At 41.1% G+C, this 20343-nt stretch overlaps 1 long non-coding RNA gene across 1 annotated transcript; it reads left to right on the plus strand.

Annotated features, from left to right (window-relative positions):
- The first annotated feature begins 1521 nt into the window (after window positions 1–1521).
- On the plus strand, window positions 1522–20029 carry LOC140225929 (uncharacterized). Its single transcript, XR_011900771.1, has 3 exons — window positions 1522–1828; window positions 16250–16294; window positions 18591–20029. It is a non-coding gene; the product is annotated as an uncharacterized lncRNA (long non-coding RNA).
- Window positions 20030–20343: the final 314 nt, after the last annotated feature.

The following is a 20343-nucleotide window of genomic DNA, read 5'->3' on the forward strand; positions in this document are numbered from 1 at the left end:
TACAAAAAGACGGTCAAATTGGTCAAATAGAACGCATTTTCTTAACCAGCCAAGCAATAGAACCAGAGGAGAAAGAAGTGAAAGTTTGGAAATTTCAGTGGAATATTACAAGAAGTTTCACGTGGCAGTAAAATATTTCATGAAATTTCACGAGGCAGTAAAATATTTCATGAAATTTCACGAGGCAGTGAAGTATTTCATATTTTTCAGGGGCTAGAGTATGCAACCCTTACTCAAACATACAAAAACAGAAGAAAGTCACAAATTTTACACTTTGAGAAACATGGTAAAGGAACCGGTATTTTTCAATATATTTCATAAACTGGATCATGAAATATTTCACGTGAAATTTTAAGTTTTTGTTTTTCATGAGATTTTGCCACTCTGAAGGACTCTACTCAAGTAGGTACTTGTGGAACATAGTAATGATAAAACCTTGTACCTCGGTTTGCGACGTTGCAAATTTCCAGTCACCTACTTTTTTCCCCTCGCATGATTGTTTTACAGGATGTTCTAGATCACCCGTACCAGGTTTTTTTCTCGGTTGTCTTAGGTTGCGCGGAAGGTATAGATGTCAAAGGAGTCAAAAGAGGATAGGTGTCAAAGGAGGGGGTTGCCATTAGAAAAAAAATTAGAGGCGCGGGCCACCGCCTCTCTGATTTTGGATATGCCAAAAAGTAAGTAGTTCTCTTTGACCTAGATTCATTCCCCAAGTTTCGTCAAAATAGCTCGGTTAATGACAATTTTAAAAGTGTGTGGGGGGGGGGGGGGTGCGTGATTCAATGTCTTGGGGGGGGGGGGGGTATACGGACTTTTGGGACACCCTGTGCCCTGCAGAGTAGGTATGTAAGGAAATTTTGCAACAATGTCAGTTATTGAGATGCGTGTTGTTGCGCTGTTGATTTTTCGCAAGGAAAAATGGAAAAACTGATGCTTCAGTGTTTTTTTTTTTTTTTTTTTTTTTTTTCGGACGAACAAATTTTGTACTCTTTGATCAAAGTTTAGATCAAATTTAGAAATCGTTGCGACAATGACGTCATTCAAAAGATTTTTTAAATTCAGAGAGGCTGTAAGAAAAGCAAGCCCTCCGCTCCTCTCCTTCCCTTCATGCCCAAAATTACGTTGAGAAAACTCAGAAGTCAAGAAACACAGATGCGGCAACTCCGACGATGTCCCTTCTGAATGTTAGTAGGAGAATTTTTCAGATCAACGAATATTAAATCGGTTGTTTCTCAGCTCATCAACGATCCTGCGCTGTTATCAGATCTCATTTATTTTGCGACTTCATTATGTCGGACCCGGAACGGAAAAAGAAAGTTGAAGAGAGATTGTGAGGCGCTTATTTAACAGATTCTGTGCTGAAATTAATTACGATGCTCAAAACCGGATACATTTTGGATTCAAAAATAAATTCCTTCCAAACTCCGCACGTCAATTTGACAACATGAGAAAGAACCATCCTCCACCCAATTGGGAGAGGGGCTCTGGGAGAGAGGAGGACGCCGAGAGGGGATGAAGGGAGGCGGTGAGAGGGGTGAGGTAAGCCTGGAGGAGATAAATTCAATTTTATCATTCCGTAGCCAAAATGGCGTATCGGTGAGAATCGCGTTCGGGAGATCGGAGAACAGTGATTTGTGATTTGTGAACCACTTAGTGCCCATTAGGATGTAAAATGATTTCTTAGTTTTTGTCAGAGTTTTCCTAGTATTTTATATTCCAAGCTTTGAAGGTTTACTGTTGTGCTTCTATTAATTTTACGAGGTGTTTTTGTGCCATTGTGAAGTCTCCTTCCCACTCGCCGATTCCACGGATAGCAATTGAAGCGTCTGTAAGTTTTCTTGTTTATCTATAAAACTTCAAGTTTTCATTCAACTTTTCTAGTCGTTCTCCTCATATCGCAGATTCTATCGGTAACTCATTGCACCCTTTCTTTTGTCTCTCTTATCAAAATTTCATTTCCAAGAACATCTTTTTCTCTCATTTACTTTTGACTACAGTCCTCTTTCAACACAAAATTCAGATTACTTTGTTTTGTCTACTCATTAATTCCATTGAGAGTAACGGAGACTTTATAATTTCAAATATTACACCTCTTGATGCACTGAGAGATGGTGTGGTCCAATATCTTCAATTACATATTGCAAAGCACTAACAATGTCTGTTTAGCGGAGGCATTACAAAGAGACCCAATAGCTGTATCATTTTGTCGAAAAAGGTTTATGTATGATTATCCAAGATTTTGTTACGTTGCTTAGAAGCTGGCGCAGAGAAAGCTGTGCATCTCTTGTTTGATGTTCATCTGCAGTATTTTACAACTGTTAGGTATTTGTTTCCTTCAGAACTGGAGGTGTAACTTGATTATGAAAAATTTTTAAGAAAGTATTTCTAGCTATGTTCTTTACTTTGGTTTTTCTTACCGGAAGAAATAATTTAGTGTAAGTTTTCAGAATTTTACCAGACCTCCTTCCTTCAGCAGGGGCTCTAGCGGAGGAGGGAGGAGCAGTAATATACGATTAGGTCTATTTAAGGGAGGCGCAAATAAATTAGAGACCCTACCAAATAAGTCCAAACTCATTTGGTAGGGTCTCTAATTTATTTACACTTTTAGACTGCAACAAAAAATCTCTTGGTGTTGGTTCAGCATCAAAAGTAATTGCAAGAATCAAGAAAGTGGATCTTCTGTCAACACTGTAAAAGTAAACTCATGTGGCGTGAACTCGATGAAAAATCATGTAGTCATTAATATCATACCCCGTACACTCTCAAGATCAATTCCACTGAGGGATTCAGAAAATGTCTGATCTAATGATCTGTGTGCGACAAAAGTAAGGGAATTTTGAAAAAATGATGACCCTTTTACTGGCGTAGGACTAAGTTTGCTTTGTTTCGTCAATACTTTCTATAAATTGGGCAAAACTTATATTTTACTATAAAATTGGGGATTTTGCCAGAAAATCTTTCATATTTCCATGAGACTAATCAGCAGTATGGCTGCGAAGCACAACAGCAAATGGCAGCAATTTATTCGAATTTTGCAACTTTCTGCACCGTTGATTTGGAAAGAACAATTTGTGAGGTGGGGGGATTTTATTTTCCTAGCCCCTTCTCCTCTATTTTAAATTTCTGTAGTTTACATGATGGGTACAAAACTTTTTATTCGCAGTACATTTGGGTTGGTACGAAACCAATACAAAACTTTGACAATCTTTAATTTTTATCTGGAGAAATAAACCCGTCTTCGATCCCTTCCCTTTGGATAGCTTCGAAGCGCAACCCCAGACATCCATCAATAATTATGGAACACTTGCCAGACCCCTCCCTCCTTTCAGATCCCCTCCAGAATTGTGGGAAAATGTTGAATGTACAGCTGTACACAATTTGTTGCATTTTTATTGATCATATGACAAATAACATCAAAGAAATGATGATGATGCATGTATTTTATTGTTTGGTGTTGCTGGCGGTCTACAGAGAAGCGAGAAATACTGTAAGAAGGTAAGAAAATTCAAATCTGGTTTAGAAATTGCAAGAAATTTCTGAAAATTTGGAGTTTCAACGACCATATGAGAGGGTTATGTAACACTACTCCTGACCTCCCTTCCATCCTCTCCTTGTAATGCTGACTAATACCACCCCCAACCCCCCCCCCCCCCTTCCCAGAAAGTCACATGTCACCCAATTGATGAACGCTCCTGTAGTCCCATAAGGGTGGTTTTACTTTCTCGCGATTTGACAAGGGGATGTGATGTACCCATTTTTTTTTTTTAACTTTTCATTGAAGATAAACATCCCTCTGAAAAGTGGTACCTATCTAAGTACGACGGTTAGTTTTCAACGTTGCAGAGCGACACACGTCAATTCGTAGCACTTATCACCTGGATGCAAGTACATTATTTTTAAAGCTGGGGTACCTCATTCGAAAACCGATGATTATATAAAAGAGAAACCTCTGTTCAATGAGTCTTCACAAGGTTAAGTAATGTCGTTTTGGGCAACCATCACCTCTTATCAAGTTCGACATTTCATATCAGGCTTTCCGAAGTAACCACAAAAAGCACAAATAATAATGAGTTAGTCGCGATTGTCGGCAGAGGAGCCGTGCATGGTGTATGCAATGGATGCAATCCTAACCCCTAACCCCCTCTCTTCTGCTCGGCGGATCCCTTATCATGAATCAATTTGTACCATTTTCTCTCTACTTCCCTAGCATTTTCCCCCTAGCCTCTCGGAGTTTTTACCAGCCAAGTCGTCACTATCGCATTCCAAAGGCGCATATTGCTACCTAGAGTCGTTACTTCGATTTTGAAATATTTCACATCAGTCGAGGCAGGAATGAAATCCCAGTTCTACTTCTACCCCATCCGTCATCATCGTCACTGAGCTGCCTTTATTTCCTGAAAGATCTAAGTTTCCCGAAAAATCAAGGGCCGGGTACGGGAATTTCCCAGTTTCTCACGGGTCTCCCAATCAGATAATCCGCGAATGGTCTAGTTTCTTCTGTCCACGCAAGACTCCTTCCCACCTAAAAGAACAACTGCTAAGTACTGTAATGCATTTAAAAAAAATTATTTTATTCGCTAACTTGGGTTGCTCAACCATTACGACCTCAATGTTATCCCTTTTTTTTAAACTTGAGGGTAGACTTGAGGGTTGATTGTAAATGAAACTATTGGCACTATCGTGCTTCTCGCGAAATTTCATGTAGATTATTGAGTGCAGAAAGCTTCCCAACCGCGCGACCGTGATATCATTTTGAAGTGGGGAGACTGTCTAGAACAAGCGTAAAGATTGTGAAAGATTCGAGGAACTAACAAGGGGCTTACATTATGGGAAGGCTAACAATAAGACCTATCTATTTTGTGCGGCAGTAGGGACAGTCAAATAGAAAGGGGTTAAGTCTGGGAAAAGACCCCAATGACCCGAAATTCATGGGAAAATCGCGTTTGGAAATTGTTTACGTGTCTCATCACATAGTGCCATCTTGTCTCGAGGCTAGATCGTCATATTTTATCAACCTTTTTCTGCTCGGCCCCTTCGATAACACATCAAAAGCTCGTTTTGTTAGACGATGTGCTCGGTGTCAAAAAAGCCTCGGAGTGATAGAAAATTACGCATTTTTCACAAAAATGCGCCTGCAGACCTATGTTTAGGCAACCGTTTAACCTGTATCCAGTGGTCTATGGATCAAATCATGATAATTTCCGTAAACTACATTGGGTCAACTTGGAAAACCCGCGTACATTTCCAGATTTGGGAGGAGGGAGGGGGGGCGGGGCGGGGCAAAAAGGCCCTTATCGATACCCCTCCTTTTGAACACTGCAAAAAAAAAACACATTGGATCTAGAGTCCAGACTCTAAAACATCGACAAAAAAAATACTCTTGATTCAATCAGATTTAAGCTTAAATCAAGAACCAAGCGTATTAATTTAAGCGGATTTCCATTTGATTTAAGCTTAAAATAATCTGATTGAATCAAGAGTCATTTTTCTTGTCAATGTTTTCAAGAGTCTGGACTCTGGATCCAATGTGTTTTTTTTCCAGTGAAGTTGAGGAAAAGCGAAGAAAGCAAGGGAATTGAAAAATGAAAAAAAGCCTGAGCCCTGTTCGATGATGAACGGTTAGTTGGAAATTCCTCGACTAACAAGCTTTTTCTGGGTGAGTCGGTGAAATTCAGGCCGAAGATAGGTACTTGAGATGGGGAGGCTTCATTGATGGACGACCTTGATCCGGCGTGCGAGGCACAGGTGCCAGGAGCCGCGACCGGCGAACCCAGCGCGAGCGGCGAGTGTCAGGTGTCAAAGCTCCCGCGGGCGGCGAGGGCAGGGCGCGGTGGCGGAGGTGGGGATGCGCGGAGGGACGGGCGAGCAGGGAGCAGCTCCGTCGGGATCAGGGACGAGAGCCAACTCCTGGAGCTTCGCCTTCGACGAGCTTGGCCCGCTCCCGATGAAGCTGCGCAGGACCAAAGGGACGCCGACGTCGCTCGCTGCCGCGCGAGAGCGCTGCCCTCGGCCCCTGCGACGCCGCGATCCGCCAGAAAGAAAACGCCGTATTGGTCCATTTACACGATCAAATTGAAGCTCTGATTGGTGGAAAAAGACCTGAGGTGAGGATGCGACCAATGAGAGGCCCAAATTGATGGCTCAATTTGATCGTGTACTTAACTGGACCTTATCAGGTTGGCCACAAGTCCGGAGATAGTACTGATTTTTAAGGGCGGTCCGGAAGAACTGTGAAAGTGCGGAAATTCCGCGAAAGGTCCGGATTTTTTTAACTTTTTTGTCATTTTTGTCGCGATTTGAGCGAGAAATTCAAATTTTTGTAATTTCGTCCATTGAAGGTACTGGAAAAGTACTTAAGTTTTCTGTTGAGGAAGTACTGAATTTCTTAAGAAATAGTACTGATTCTTTAAGGGCTGTCCGGAAGAACTGTTAAAGTGCGGAAATTCCGCGGAAGGTCCGGGTTTTTTTAATTTTTTGACATTTTTGACGCAATTTGAGCGAGAAATTCAAATTTTTGAAATTTCGTCCAGTGGAGGTACTGGAAAAGCACTGAAGTTTTCTGTCGAGGAAGTGCTGATTTTTTAGGAATGGTCCAGAAGCACTGCAAACGTGCGGAAGGTCCGAATTGTTTTTCATTTTTGTCGCAATTCGAGCGAGAAATTCAAATTTTTAAAATTTTTCGAATTTCGTCAATTGGAGGTACTGAAAAAGTACTGAAGTTTTCTGTTGAGAAAGTACTGAATTTCTCGGGAAATAGTACTGATTTTTTAAGGGCGGTCCGGAAGTACTGAAAAAGTGCGGAAATTCCGCGGAAGGTCCGGATTTTTTTCATCATTTGTCATTTTATCGCAATTTGAGCGAGAAATTCAAATTCTTGAAATTTTTCGAATTTCGTCAAATAAAGGTACCCACTGAAGAAGTACTGAATCTCTTGGTAATGCACCGTGAAAGTACTGATTTTTGGCCAGCCTGTTGTAGTAGACACCCTGCCTATGAACTTACGTCCTCACGGAGATGGATTTTCAATTCGACACATTTAACTTCGTGTATTTTGCGAGAATAAGTACGAGAGTAAGTTGCGAGTGGCACCAGTCCCAGTTCAAAATCAAATCACAAGTGTAAGAAAACCTTTCAAAACCAAGTTTTGTCGTGTACCCAGGACTTTTGACTTAAGGCGCGAGAAATACTTTGGTGCCATTGTTTCGTTTGTTGCCGTTGTTTGTTGCCAAAATCAACTCCCAAACCTAACAATAACTCTTACAGCTCAAGTCGCACTGGAAGTACTCTATCATTCTTCAGCAAAACCTAATTTTACCAATGCTTTAATATATCGCATTTCGATGCCTTGTCGCGCTGACACTAAATGCAATCATCGGTGGCCGGTCGGCGTACTGTTTCTTGCTAGTGCGCCTTCAATTGTTTGCATATGCAACGCGGATAACCGCCGGACACTTATAGTTGCATCCAGGCGCCGTAGCGATCAACTTCGGGCGCTCAACGTGCTTATGAAACCCACCCATTTGCGCGAGTTTAGGACTTGATCCGGGGTACATTTGTTCCTCTCGGCTCAACTTATAAGGCTGTACATAATTTCGAGTATTTTTTCATTTCGTACTTTGTGTTCTGCAAGAGGTAAATTCGCATTTATAGGCATCGTGCACTTAGGCAAATATACTATTTTTCACGTGGAATGCCCAAACTTTGCTAACTGGCATTACACTCTCTCACATACGATTTCACAAATTTTAAGCCTTGTTTTCGCTCCATGTGGGTGGAAAAACCCGAATCAAAACGCCTCATACTGTCAAAACCTTACGCGCCAATAAGATGTTTTAACGGCCTCCTTGGTTGTTTGTTTATTTAGGTTAGGGTGTTATACATTTCTCCCTTGAATAATTGGACTACATCTTGCAATTAGGAACTATAATTTCTGGCTCATTTGTAAAAAAAACTTAAGTGTTTAGGGAAACTAATGGTACATTCGTTATTTCTAAACGGAGCCAGAAATTATAGTTCCTAATTGCAAAATGCAATCCAATTAATACCCCTCGAAAAAAAAGGAGTCGGAAAACGGGGAAAATGCCAGCTGTACCAGTGGTAGTTTTGAAAGTGCGGAACAAGTGTCATGCCAAGTGGGCGTTAATGAGTCAATTTTATTTGTGCTGATCATGATTTTTTAGCGATTTTACCCAGATTATTCAGCCGACTATATCTCTGGTGTTTAACAGGCCCATTATCATTATTTATCCATCGTCATTTTTTACAAATCTTGCATCATTATTCATTTGTGAACAGGAAGCTTCCTGAGATAAACCCAGACCACAGGCAGCATTAGAGAAGAGCTCGATGTATCTATCAAAACATGATTAAGCCTGATCTGTGCAATCACTTTATTATTTTTTTTTTTTCAATGTTGCTGCACAGTTTGAGACTCTTTTTCTTCCTTCGTAGTCTCCTCCAACGTATCCATCTTTTGGACCTGAATAGTTGGGCCATTGCTCCAGCTAGCATTGGGAATTTGTGATTGACCTACATATTCGTAAAATTTCACCCTAGTGACACTAGAATACACTCGGTTTTGTATGCAATCGAACTCCTGAACTCGCAGAAAGATTCCCTCAGTTAAGGCCTGTTCTGCACTCCTATGTGCACTCCTCCATTGCGGCCTTAACTTCAAGAGTTTTTCGGTGCCTGAGAATAGCAGGGTGTCTACAAGTCCAGAATTTCCGGAAATAGCACAGATTTTTAAGGGCGGTCCGGAAGTACCGAAAAAGTGCGGAATTTCGCAAGAAGGTCCGGAACTTTTTCATTTTTTCTGTCAATTTTGTCGCAATTTGAGCAGGAAATACAGATTTTTGAAATTTGCCGAATTTTGTCCATCGGAGGTACTGAAAAAGTACTGAACTTCTTAGGAATATACTGAAAAAGAACTGTAAAGGTACTGATTTTTGGCCAGCCTGTTTCAGCGGACACCCTGAAATAGGTTTCAAAGAGAACCAACAGCTTCACGGTGTTCCTTGCAAAAATTATAAGTATAGGTTATGGTTCAATTTTAAATTCCTGATTCTTGCTCGAAATCGATTGTACAAGGGCCCTCGTGGAAGGCATTCAACGGGGACGAACGTCAACAAACCATTTCAAGCCAGCGATTAAAGCCTGCTTCAATAGAAGCTCGCGATAGATTGTTCAAAGAACGTGACACATCAAAGTCGACGACGCGGGCGGAGGAAGCATGAAGGATTGAAGCGGGCTTTTGATTTCGCGACACTCGGTTGCCATTACCCGCATCAAGCATATTTAAAATGGGTCACCGAATCATGTACCGACAGAAACCTCTTGGCTTAGTATCTGAACCCGCCCACTCCGCCCATAGGAGAGTCGGCGACACACAGTGGATCGAGTCAATTAAAGAGGTCGGACATGATGTTTTTGACTTTAACTGCAAATTTTGATGTTTATTTCGTCTTGTTTTAAATTTTTAGGGGTCTTTCTGGAAGGAAATTACAGGGTGGACTCACTTTTAGAACGTCAAAGTTTTGTATAAACGGAGTTATGAGCTTTTAAAATTTCCAAATTTTGTCCGACCTCTCCCATTAACTCGATCCACTGTGCGACATGAGCAACGAACGAGGAAGCCACCCGGAATACATGGCACGTCTCCGCGCTCTCAGAGAGCCTTCAATGAGGGCTGACGCAAAAATTACGCACGGACGTCAAAACTGTTGTGTCCAGGGAGGGAATATTTTAGGAACTGGCTACTGGAGCAGTGGATCCGTTGCGCGCAGGAGGTGCACTGTCGTGCTATGGAAGAACGCCGCTTCAACATTCGAGAGTTGCCAAACTTCCTTTGAGGGAATGTTTATTTTTGAGCAAATTTATGATTATTTTTCCTTTAAATTTTCAGAATCTTTAGGAGAAATTGCGAACAAAATCATCCAAAAATTGCGAACAAAATCATCCTAAAAATTGGGAAGAAAATATTCATAAGTTTACCAAAAAATTCGCGTTTTATGAAAGAAAATTTGACAACGCCTGAAGGTTCGTACGGCGTTTTCCCTCAGCACGGTAGTACAGCAAACTGAGTTATTTGGTTTTTGTTTTGGTAAAGCATGAAAATCATGTTGAGCGGATCAGAAACTTATGGTTTCGAGTAACTCTAGAACGTGGAATTTGGGTATTTAATTCTATGCATGATCATGTTTATCGCAAAAGTAACGAGTGTGCAGTTTTTCATAGCCGCCGACGATCAGTGTTCTCAATCAGGGGCGCAGAAAGTTCTTCGCCTTCACATTTTTGGAGGCAGCTTTCGCATTGCCGTCCACATAAGAATAGTGCGCCTTATCGTTTCCTTCGTATAAAAGATGGCGCTTTACTATTTCCTTCGCATCAAAGAGCGCGCTTAACTATTTTCTTCGCATAAGAGAGCGCGTTACACAGTCTCCTTCGTAAAAAGAATTCGCTCAGCAGGTTTATGCCTCCTATCTTCACATTTTTTTTACCCCTTTTCAGGTGCCTTTTCATTTGCTCCGCGATCAGTCTGCGATTCGCCGATTGAACCGTTTCTGCACCCCTGTAAATCTCAATCCTGCGTGAGAAAATTTTTTAACAGTTTGCGAGATGGTTTGCCAAAATTCCCTTTTTCTCCATCTATTTCTCGGCCCCCCATTTCTCAGCCGTTGGTGATCAGGTTGTATACTCTTAGTCATGCCTAAGAATTCTTCACTAAGTGCTTGATTTCTTATCTTGAGGCCACATGAAGCCCGTTTTTTGTTCCGAAATGCTTGGGGAACTCTCCTCCCTACGTTGTCATCAGTAACTAAATTTTGAGTTTATGCGAATGATGAGATCCCGTGGATCCCGTTTTCTGAACAGTGGCTCGAAAATTCTGGGGTCGCTGATACGTTTGATCCTCCTCTCAGGAGGGGCCCTACTGACTACCAGAAAGTCCTCCGGAGTTAAAGAAGTCCTCCCGGGCCCTTCTGAGACACCCGTCAAGATTTTTGTGGTGCCGAAGCACTCTGGCACCAAAGTCCAGACCGTCCCTGCTGCTGAAAACGGATCACATTTAGGAACTATGGTAGCAGTGCTCCCAATCCATGGCCGTCAAAAATTCCGGTAATCTTTTTAAATTTCTTCAAAAGTTCCGAGACAATTCTGTAAAATGCAAAAGATCCGAAACGTTCCGGGAATTTCAAAAGTTCCGGGAAAAATTCAGGAAAATCTAAAAAGTTCCGAATTTCGGTTCTAGCTGCGGGAAATGGAGCACCTTTGGTAGAATTTGAAGGTTGTCTAACTATGGTATAGGAAGTCGTTCTGGAGGGTCTCAGGGTGTAAAAATGGTGTTGATCTTCTTCTTCTAGATTCTACCCTTTTTTTCTTCAAGACAACCACCACAAATATTCCCAACCCTACTTTTAATAAATCCTACTCCTAAAAAATTATAATAAATGTCTCCAGATGGCTGTAGGCTCCTCTACTGGAGTGAAAGCCACCAAAATATTAAGAAGAAGGATTTTGAGGTTAGGAAGGAGGATGGTAAGGTCAACGGAGTGGAGCAAAGCTGGCAAAGGTGCGGGCAATCGATTTGAGTGCGCGCGAAGCCGAGCCGAGCCGGCTTGCAGAACTCGGTGTCTATCCTAATCCCTCCTCCCCCCTCCTCCCTATCCCAGTATCCCTTCACCCTTCCGCCCATTCCGCTCCAGCCTCCGCTCGGCGCTAAGCAGGGTTGTCGAATTCCGCCCCGAATCCCGGCGGATCCTGTCGAGAAATCCCGATTATCGAGCAGGCGGGCAGACACGTGCTGCATGCTGCATACTTTCGACTCCTCGGTGCTCGGCTCGGTCAAAGTAACCAACACGATTCATCCCCGAGGACCCACACTCGGATTTTGAGTCCGGGTAGGATTCGATTGTTCCTTCAATTTGAGTCACTTGGACGGCCGCCACACGCCATGTCCGGGCTTAAAGCACTTTTTTGACGTAAATTAAGCGCTGTTTAATATACTCATCCGCATTAAATTTGTCGCAGAAACAATTGGCATTCTTCAAATTTCCAAATTTAGTTTTTCACAGGGTGGCTCAAAACTCAGCACGGAAGGGAATTCGAAGGAAGGTTCAGGGTTGCCACAGTCAGGGAATACCGGGAGAACCGGAAAATGTCAGGGAATTTTAAAAAGGCAGGGAAAACCTGGAAATGTCAGGGAAACTGATGAAAAATCAGGGAAATTGATGAAAGGGTCCGGGAAAAATTGTCAATTCACCTTTCTCTGCCTGTGAGAATGGGTTTGACGTTTTGAACAACAACTTTTGCGTGAAAAATTGTTCAAATTATGTCTTTTCAACCATCCGGCAATGTCAATTGTCAGGGAATTTTACTCAAATGTGTCAGGGAAATGTCAGGGAATTTTATCTTCCAAATACTGTGGCGATCCTGGGAAGAGAGTTTGAAGGAAGCCTCAGGGTTTCCATAATCAGGGAATTTCAAAAAGTCAGTCTCTTTTGTTAGCTTCGCCCGATTTTCAGTGTTTTCGTCACTACAGACGAGACGAGGAGGTTAGGGATCAGAACATTTTTTGTCGTTCCGTAAAGTTTAGGAATTTTCGTTGAAGGCCCAATGTGTCAACTGGTCAGGAAGTAGTACTGATTTTTTTAGGACGGTTCGGAAGTACTGAAAAAGTACGGAAATTTCCTATACAGGTCCAGAATTTCTTGCTTCATGCCACTGGTGTTGTGTTTTTTAAAACAGCCCGGAAAATATGCAATCCGTCGCGCAATGATTCTTAGTGCAGTATTTTGCGCCAGATCGAGATTGTGAAGCTAGTTGATTCTCAGGCTACCCACGAGCTTCGAACTTCCTGGTTACTTCATTTGTTTGCGATTTGCGCGTGAATTTCGACTAGGTATTTTCGAATTTCGTCACTCTACGGTACCATAAAAATATTGAGTTTTTCTGCTTGTAAGGCACTGAAAAATTACTCTATAAGTATTTAACATTTGCCAGCCAGTTTTAGTGGGCACCCTATCTATGCGAAACAAGAATCCTGATACGGAAAGTTTGCATTTTCGAAAACGCCTTCAATTGTGGCGTGATACCCCACGCATTCCGGAGAGGACGAATAGTTGTATCGTCGCGCCTTAGCAATGCGATGGATGATTATTATTGAAGTAGCCTCCATGCTTGTCGGTTTTATTTTTCCGCTATTGCAGTTTTGACCTTGTAATTTAAGTGTGCTAAAGCTAGGATTGTATTTAGCAAATGGATAGTTTTTATAGAATAATAATTGAAAATAAACACGCGAATCGTGGCAGTACTGCCCGCCGTCGTATCGACGCGACGTGGAGCGGTGAGTGCGCGGAGACTCAAAACGCCTGCATATCCGTGCGTATGCAACACGGACATCCGCGAAACCCGAATAGTTGCATCCAGGCGTTCTAATAAAATTCGCCTAGTATTTTTCGTATGCGATACCTTTCGAAATAGCTTTGCTTGTTTCTCTCTACAGCTTAATGTAAGCGTACTGGAACACATCGATGGCTTCCTTTTGAACAGTGTTCGAAACTCAGCTTTGAGTTTTAGGAGCCATGTGGCCCATAAAGCCCGATTTTTAAGCGCCATTGAAGATATTTTAGAGGCCAAATTGCTTCTTTGCCTATATATTACGGCGCATTCAGTGGAAAGTTAGACGCAAGATGTTTTCGAAACAGAACCAGTAATTAGCTGTAACTTGAGGAAGACAAAAGCACTAAGAATGAAAACGTGAAGAATAGAAAAAGCTTTCACTTGTAGTGCTGAAAATTCTGAGTCTTCTTTCATTCAAATATATTTGTTTTTCTTTCTTTATGTGACTTCCTATGAAAATCCGTATTTTTAGGGGGCAATTTTTAGGGGCCACGTTGGCGCAGAGCCTTCATTTTTTAGGCGCATTTGGCGCGTTGGCGCCTGTGAGTTTCGGACACTGCTTATGTACCAACCTAATTCATCTTAAAAATCTCCGCTCAAAAATCGGAAGCAGGGCAGGATCTGGAGCGGAAGGATTCAAATTTCACTGCAGCATCCTTCTACGCTCCGCTCACAGTAGTCAAAGCTGAAGCCTGGAGCTGGATGCCAGAGTGCCTCCACTGCACTGCTCCCCCGTTCCACTAATCCCAAAGCAACCCCCCTCCCCCCGTACCCTCGCAATTTGCAGCCAAGCATCGCTGCACGGATTTCCAACCCCCTCCCTCCCTCTGCCCCCCCCCCTGCGCGAATAAACCGCCGAGCCCCCCGCCACCCCCCTCGGTTCAGGGCTTGTTTCCTCGTTTGTCATTTATTTATGTTCGCGCCCTGAGTTGTATCGTTTATTGTGGTCGTCCATTCATTTTTTTTCGTGCCGTGATTTTTCATCCCCCACCCCCTCCCCCCGGACTCCGGTCGGCCCACGCTTTCCTCTCGTCGTCGCTTATTCAATATTTCACCGAGAAGAAGGAAGTAATCAGGACCCTGAGGAGGAATTTTTCCGAGGAGTATGGAAATTGTGGCAGTCCATTTACCAGTCTCGCCTTCGCGCGGCTCCGAGGTTCTGCCCTGCTCCTGCTGTGTAAAAATGCCGTATGAACATTTCATTGTTGCCGTATTTCTACCCATGAAATGTTTATTTTTGAGGTTAGGTATTGAACATGGTTGCTACTGTCAGGGATACCGGGAAATGTCAGGGAAAATGACGAAAATGTGAGGGGAAAAAGCATCAAGTCACCTTCAATTGCTTTTCGGAATGGGCTTGACGTTTCGAACGACAATTTTTTTCTGAAAAATATTTCTAATTCTGCCTTTTTAACCATATGGCATAGCTTTAGTGGTGAAGGAATTTCGCCAAAATGTGTCAGGGAAATCAGGAAAATGTCAGGGAGCTTAATTATCTAAATTCTGTGGCAACCCTGTATTAAGGTTATCCCTGGAATTTTCAGACATAATGCAGCAGACTTACAATTTAATCAGAATCTGAAGGAAAATATTCGTAAGTTTCAGAGGAAATTTTGTAACGTCCAAAGGATCATGCGTCTTTCTTCCTCAGTGTGGTAGTGATGCTCTCTTAAAGTTGAAGCACGATTGAGCATTCTTCAATGGGGTGCTCCTGCGCCTGATTTTATTTTGGAGGGGGAGGGGGGTGGAATGTCAGCCATCTTGGATATAAGCTGAACTGGCGTTTAATAGCATGCGCTACAGATAATTATGATGCAGAGGTTGGAAAACCGGGAAAAGTCAAGGAAAACTTTTTAACTCAAAAAATTTCCGGGGAAATAGAGAAATTTCAGGGAAATTAGTGAAGGAGCCTTACATTTGCTTTATTTCTCTTATTCTTTGAAGTATTTACGACTGTCAGAAAGAGGATCCTAGATAATTGTAACTTTTGAAAATGATAAACCCAGAAAATCAATTTTCTTCTAAATTTCATCGTCGATTTGATCGATGAATAAGTTGATTTCAACGGTCGGAAGTTTCTGTTACCTTGGTCTTCATAATATTGGAAAAGTCAAGAATAGTATTTTTCAAAGCTCGTAGACGTACTGTGATCGGGATTTACACGCACCTTCGGGGCCGTTCATGAGGAAAATTCTTGAGCTGTAAAAAAAGAAATATGCATTGTGTAAAATCACCAAGAAGATTGCAGAGAAAAGACACGACAACCCTCTTTTTTGTGTAGTTTTACCGAAGTGTTCTACTTCTTTCTACTTGTTCTCATTTTCCCGCGAATTCCACGTTTTAGCCCTTGGATAGAATTCGCGGACTTTGGCTTTGAGCTTTCTGTTAAACTTTCCGCCTTATTTATTGATGGTTCCAGAACGGAATTATCGAATGGAATTTTCTTGCAGAATTGAGATTTTAGTCGTTCCTCGTGGAGCCTGAGCTCAAACGGAACTAAGTGCATCATGACGTGAGCCCTGTTATGCATGTATTCTAATGGGTCTCAGGGCTCATGTCTTAATGCACATACTTCCGTTTGGCAGAAATACGTCCAAACGTTTGTTAGGTCATGAAGCAGTCCTTACAAGTTTTCTGCTCCCAAACTATTTGTCTCGAATAATAAAATATTCTACGTAACTTATTCAGTTACTGGACCTCCCTTTTTTTAACTTCTTTGCATCGCCACATCACGATAAATAATATCATATTCCTTTCTCTCTCGATGAAGAAAGGGATGCTGTATTTTCAGTCTCATGCACTTCTTTTTTATATTATGTCCCCGACTGATTTCATGATTCTTCTGTTACAGATCGTCGGGCAATAACCCCGTCTATGTCGCTGAACCTATTCTATCGTAAGTACATCTACATTATCATTACCACTAATCAGGTTCATCTAAATAGCCGAGACTCATTTGCTTGCTCTGAATGCCACTCAACACATCATGACATTAACGAGCGAATATTGTAACTCACTCCGTCTGGGACCGTTAGCTTCATTATCATATCGATAGCAAAAATAGAAAACACGTACCTCGGTTTTGCTACGTTGCATTATTTCCTTTCTTACTTTATTTTTTAATACTCAAAGAATTTAACAAGAAACCTTTGATCTCTCGTTGCGTGGAGAAAATTGGTGAAAATTCCCACTAACAAAGCTGGTTAACTATCCCGTGAAAAGTAAAATTTCAAAACGTCGCAATCGAAGCACTTATTCTTCTTAGGTCACAATCAAGTTTCAGTATTGCCACGATGATAAGATCCATTCTCGGCTATTTCGATGAACTTAATTTCTATCCATGTTTGAAAGGGCACATCGACGGTGAAACTACCAAACCACGTATCTCGGTTTGCGACGTCGCAGACTTCCTGTCATACTTCATTTTTTAAATGAAAAACTACTTAACGTTCAGTCTTGAAAATTTCTGTGATTTTTCCTCTTCGTGCGGAGAAAATTCTGTGAAAATTTCAAGGAATGATATTGATTTGGTCTACTTCAAAAAAATAAAATGCGAGCGTAGATTTTTAAACACCGCAAACGAGATACGTGGTTTGGTAGTTTCACCGTCGACATAGTCTGTAGAAGTGTAGAGCCGACATCACACTAACCAACCCTGTCGTGTATACTCCCGTGCTAAGGAAGAAACGCCGTATGAACCTTCAAGCGTTGCCAAATTTCCTGCGACAGATCACGAATTTTCGGAACGATAATTTTTAAATATCTTTCTTTCGATTTTTCACATAACTTTGTTTGTAATTTGATCTGAAACGTTAACAAATTTCAAAGAAAAATATTCATAACTTTTTTCCAAAATAAATATTTTCCAGGAGGAAATTTGGCAGCATTTGAATGCTCATACGACGTTCCTCCTTAGCACAGCAGTATAAGTCTCAGGACGTCGGCAGATTTTCTTAAATTAGGTGAAATGCCGATTTTCTTCAACAATAAAACCTGAGCATATCCTTCTGCAAGTTGTTGCTCAGTGAATTTCTTGTACAATCTGATCCGAAGTATCTGAATATTTCAACGCAAAATATGCATAACTTTTCTCATAAATAAATATTTTATCCGAGGATATTTGGCAACCTTAGAATGCTCACAGATAGAAAATTGGAAGCTTGTTAAGCGCCATCAAGTGTCGCTAATATTGTGCGTGTTGTTCTCCATTGTAACCGAGCCTAAATACATGTACCTTCGTTTAAGTGAATCATTATGGGGAAATTCTCCCGCTTTCATGACAAGATATATAATTTTCAGATCTTTGGATGTCCTTTAAATGAGAAAAACAGTTGCACAATTCAATCAACACCGGATGGCGCTTACCAAGTTTTGAATTTCCACTCTTTACATTGCGTTCCTTCTTGATATAACATTCTTGACGTCAAAATAAACGAAAGGAAGCTCGTAAACGCGTAGGGTCCTTAATACGCTACGCAACCGCGCAGTGATAATCTTGAGACGAAAACAAACTAATCAGGCACTTAAGCACATTGAGGGCAGGCGAACTTAGTCCACGATGTCAATAGCGTCAGATCTTTCCTACCATGAATCTTCGAATTTAAGGGCCTAGTCGGCTAGTTTTTGATGCGGAAAGGAAAAGGCGGAAAAATCAGTAAATCGTACTCAATCGTAATTTTACCGTCAAACCATTATGCACTGTCAACACTTTTGAATGCTTTTGTTATTTTGAAAAAGAGAGAGGAAAATTTTTTGAGTTGTCTTTCTGTTGCTGTAACAGTTTTTACCATCTTGCAATGGTTCTTTGTAGACTTGACTCGAAGAAATAACAGTGTTTACCAGTCCGGAATTTCAGGAAAGTCCGGAAACAGTACTGATTTTTTAAGGGCGGTCCGAAATTACTGAAAAAGTGTGGAAATTCCGCAAAAAGGTCCGGAATTTTTTGTTTTTTTTGTTGGTGTCATTTTTGCCACAATTTCAATTTTCTGAAATTCTTCTCATTTCATCAAATGGAAGTATTGAAAAAGTACGGGATTTTTCTGTTGGAGGAGGTACTGAATTTTTTGAGAATGTACTGAAAAAGTACTGTATAAGTACTTATTTTTGACCAGCCTGTTTTAGTAGACACCCTGAAATAATTGTGAAGTTTTTCCAATACCTTAGATTGAAACATTGTGGTGGATTTTTTTCAGTGAAAATTTTGGAAGAAGTTGAATCATGCGCACATTGTCGAAACACTGCATCATTGGCTTCCTTGTTAGATTGTTGCTCATTGGATACGGCGAGCTCCAAGATCGGTTTTTTAGTGTGCCCTTTACAGACATTGACTATGGGGTCTTCATGGACGCTGCTCGTTACGTCACTGAAAATGTCTCGCCGTACACGAGATCGACCTATCGTTACACGCCCCTTCTCGCATATCTTCTGACTCCAGGGATTTTTTTGCACCATGTCTTCGGGAAAATCCTGTTTTCTTGCTTTGATATCTGTATAGCATTTCTCATAGAGAAGGTCATTCTGCTGGTAAATAATGATATTCAACGCTCCACGGCCGTTGGTTATTCCTTATTATGGCTTTACAATCCAGTGTCCATAGTCATTTCGACCAGAGGAAATTCGGACTCCATAATTTGTTTTTTAAGTTTGCTGACATTGTATTTATTTTTGAAGGAGCGATATGCCCTCGCTGGAATTTGTCATGGCTTATCCATCCATTTGAGATTGTTTCCCATCGTTTATAGCTTAGTATATTATTTAGCCGTACCTCTAGAATCTAGTCATCATGGAAGAAAGCAGCAATCTTACTTTCGAAAATTAATTCGATTTATTCAGTTATTTAAGTTGAATATTCCAAGATTGAAATTTGTTTTGACGTGCATTGTCACCTTAGCTATTATCACAGCTTATTTTTTCGCCCTGTACGGTCATCAATTTTTGTACGAAACATACATCTATCACTTGGTCAGGAAAGACATTCGTCATAATTTCTCCGTTTATTTCTTTTTTTTGTACCTAAGATCAACTTTAAACCAAACGAATGTCTTCAAAATCATGATGTTTTTGCCCCAACTAGTCCTTTTATTGGCGTTTTCCTTAAGACTTCGCAGTGTGAAGCAGGTACCATTCTGCTTGCTCTGTCTCACGTTCACCGTGGTTATGTACAATCCTGTTCTGACAGCTCAATATTTTGTATGGTTCCTTCCTTTTCTCCCAGTTTGCTTGCCCAATATTAAAATAGAGAGGCGTAAGTTGATCATCCTAACTTGTTTGTGGCTTTTCATGCAGCTGGCCTGGCTTTTACCAGCCTATCAGCTCGAATTCAAAGGCCAGAACACCTTCTTTTTCATATGGTGGCAGAGCATCTCCTTCTTTTGTAGTAACATTGCTGTTCTTTCAAACTTGATCAAGGCTTATCAGTGTCCAAGTTCACCCCTGAAAATTAAGGCTTCTTGAAAAAGAGTTGTAAATTCGCTTGTGTGTTTGATAGTATGAACTCATACTACCGTAGATCTCATTACGTTGTTCCCCTATTATTTTATCATTTTTTTCCTGTCTTTTTCGTAAATTTATAAATCAACGAATGAAAATTTATGTCAAAATGTATGGCATTTAATAAAATGTGTGAATTCTATATTCTTATCGACTTACTTTTTCCTCATACTATTTTGGACGTAGTTTTCCAAATTATTTTTCAGAAGAGTTCGAACTTCACACAAGATATACCTCGTTTAAGGCATTTTCATGTCCAAAATCTTAAAAAAGTCAGGACATTGTACCTATGGTTAAAAACCTAGAGGACAGAGAATTCTATAATTCCACGAAACTTCCCGATAGTGATAGCTGTCCTAAAGCAGTAACAATTTATTATTCTATATCGAGTTCTTTCTACAAATCTAATTTCAATTGGACGTATTTCTATCAAACGGAACTAAGCGCCATAGGGGG

The sequence above is a fragment of the Bemisia tabaci genome, unplaced genomic scaffold, assembly GCF_918797505.1.
Source record: "Bemisia tabaci unplaced genomic scaffold, PGI_BMITA_v3".
NCBI classification, from domain to species: domain Eukaryota; kingdom Metazoa; phylum Arthropoda; class Insecta; order Hemiptera; family Aleyrodidae; genus Bemisia; species Bemisia tabaci.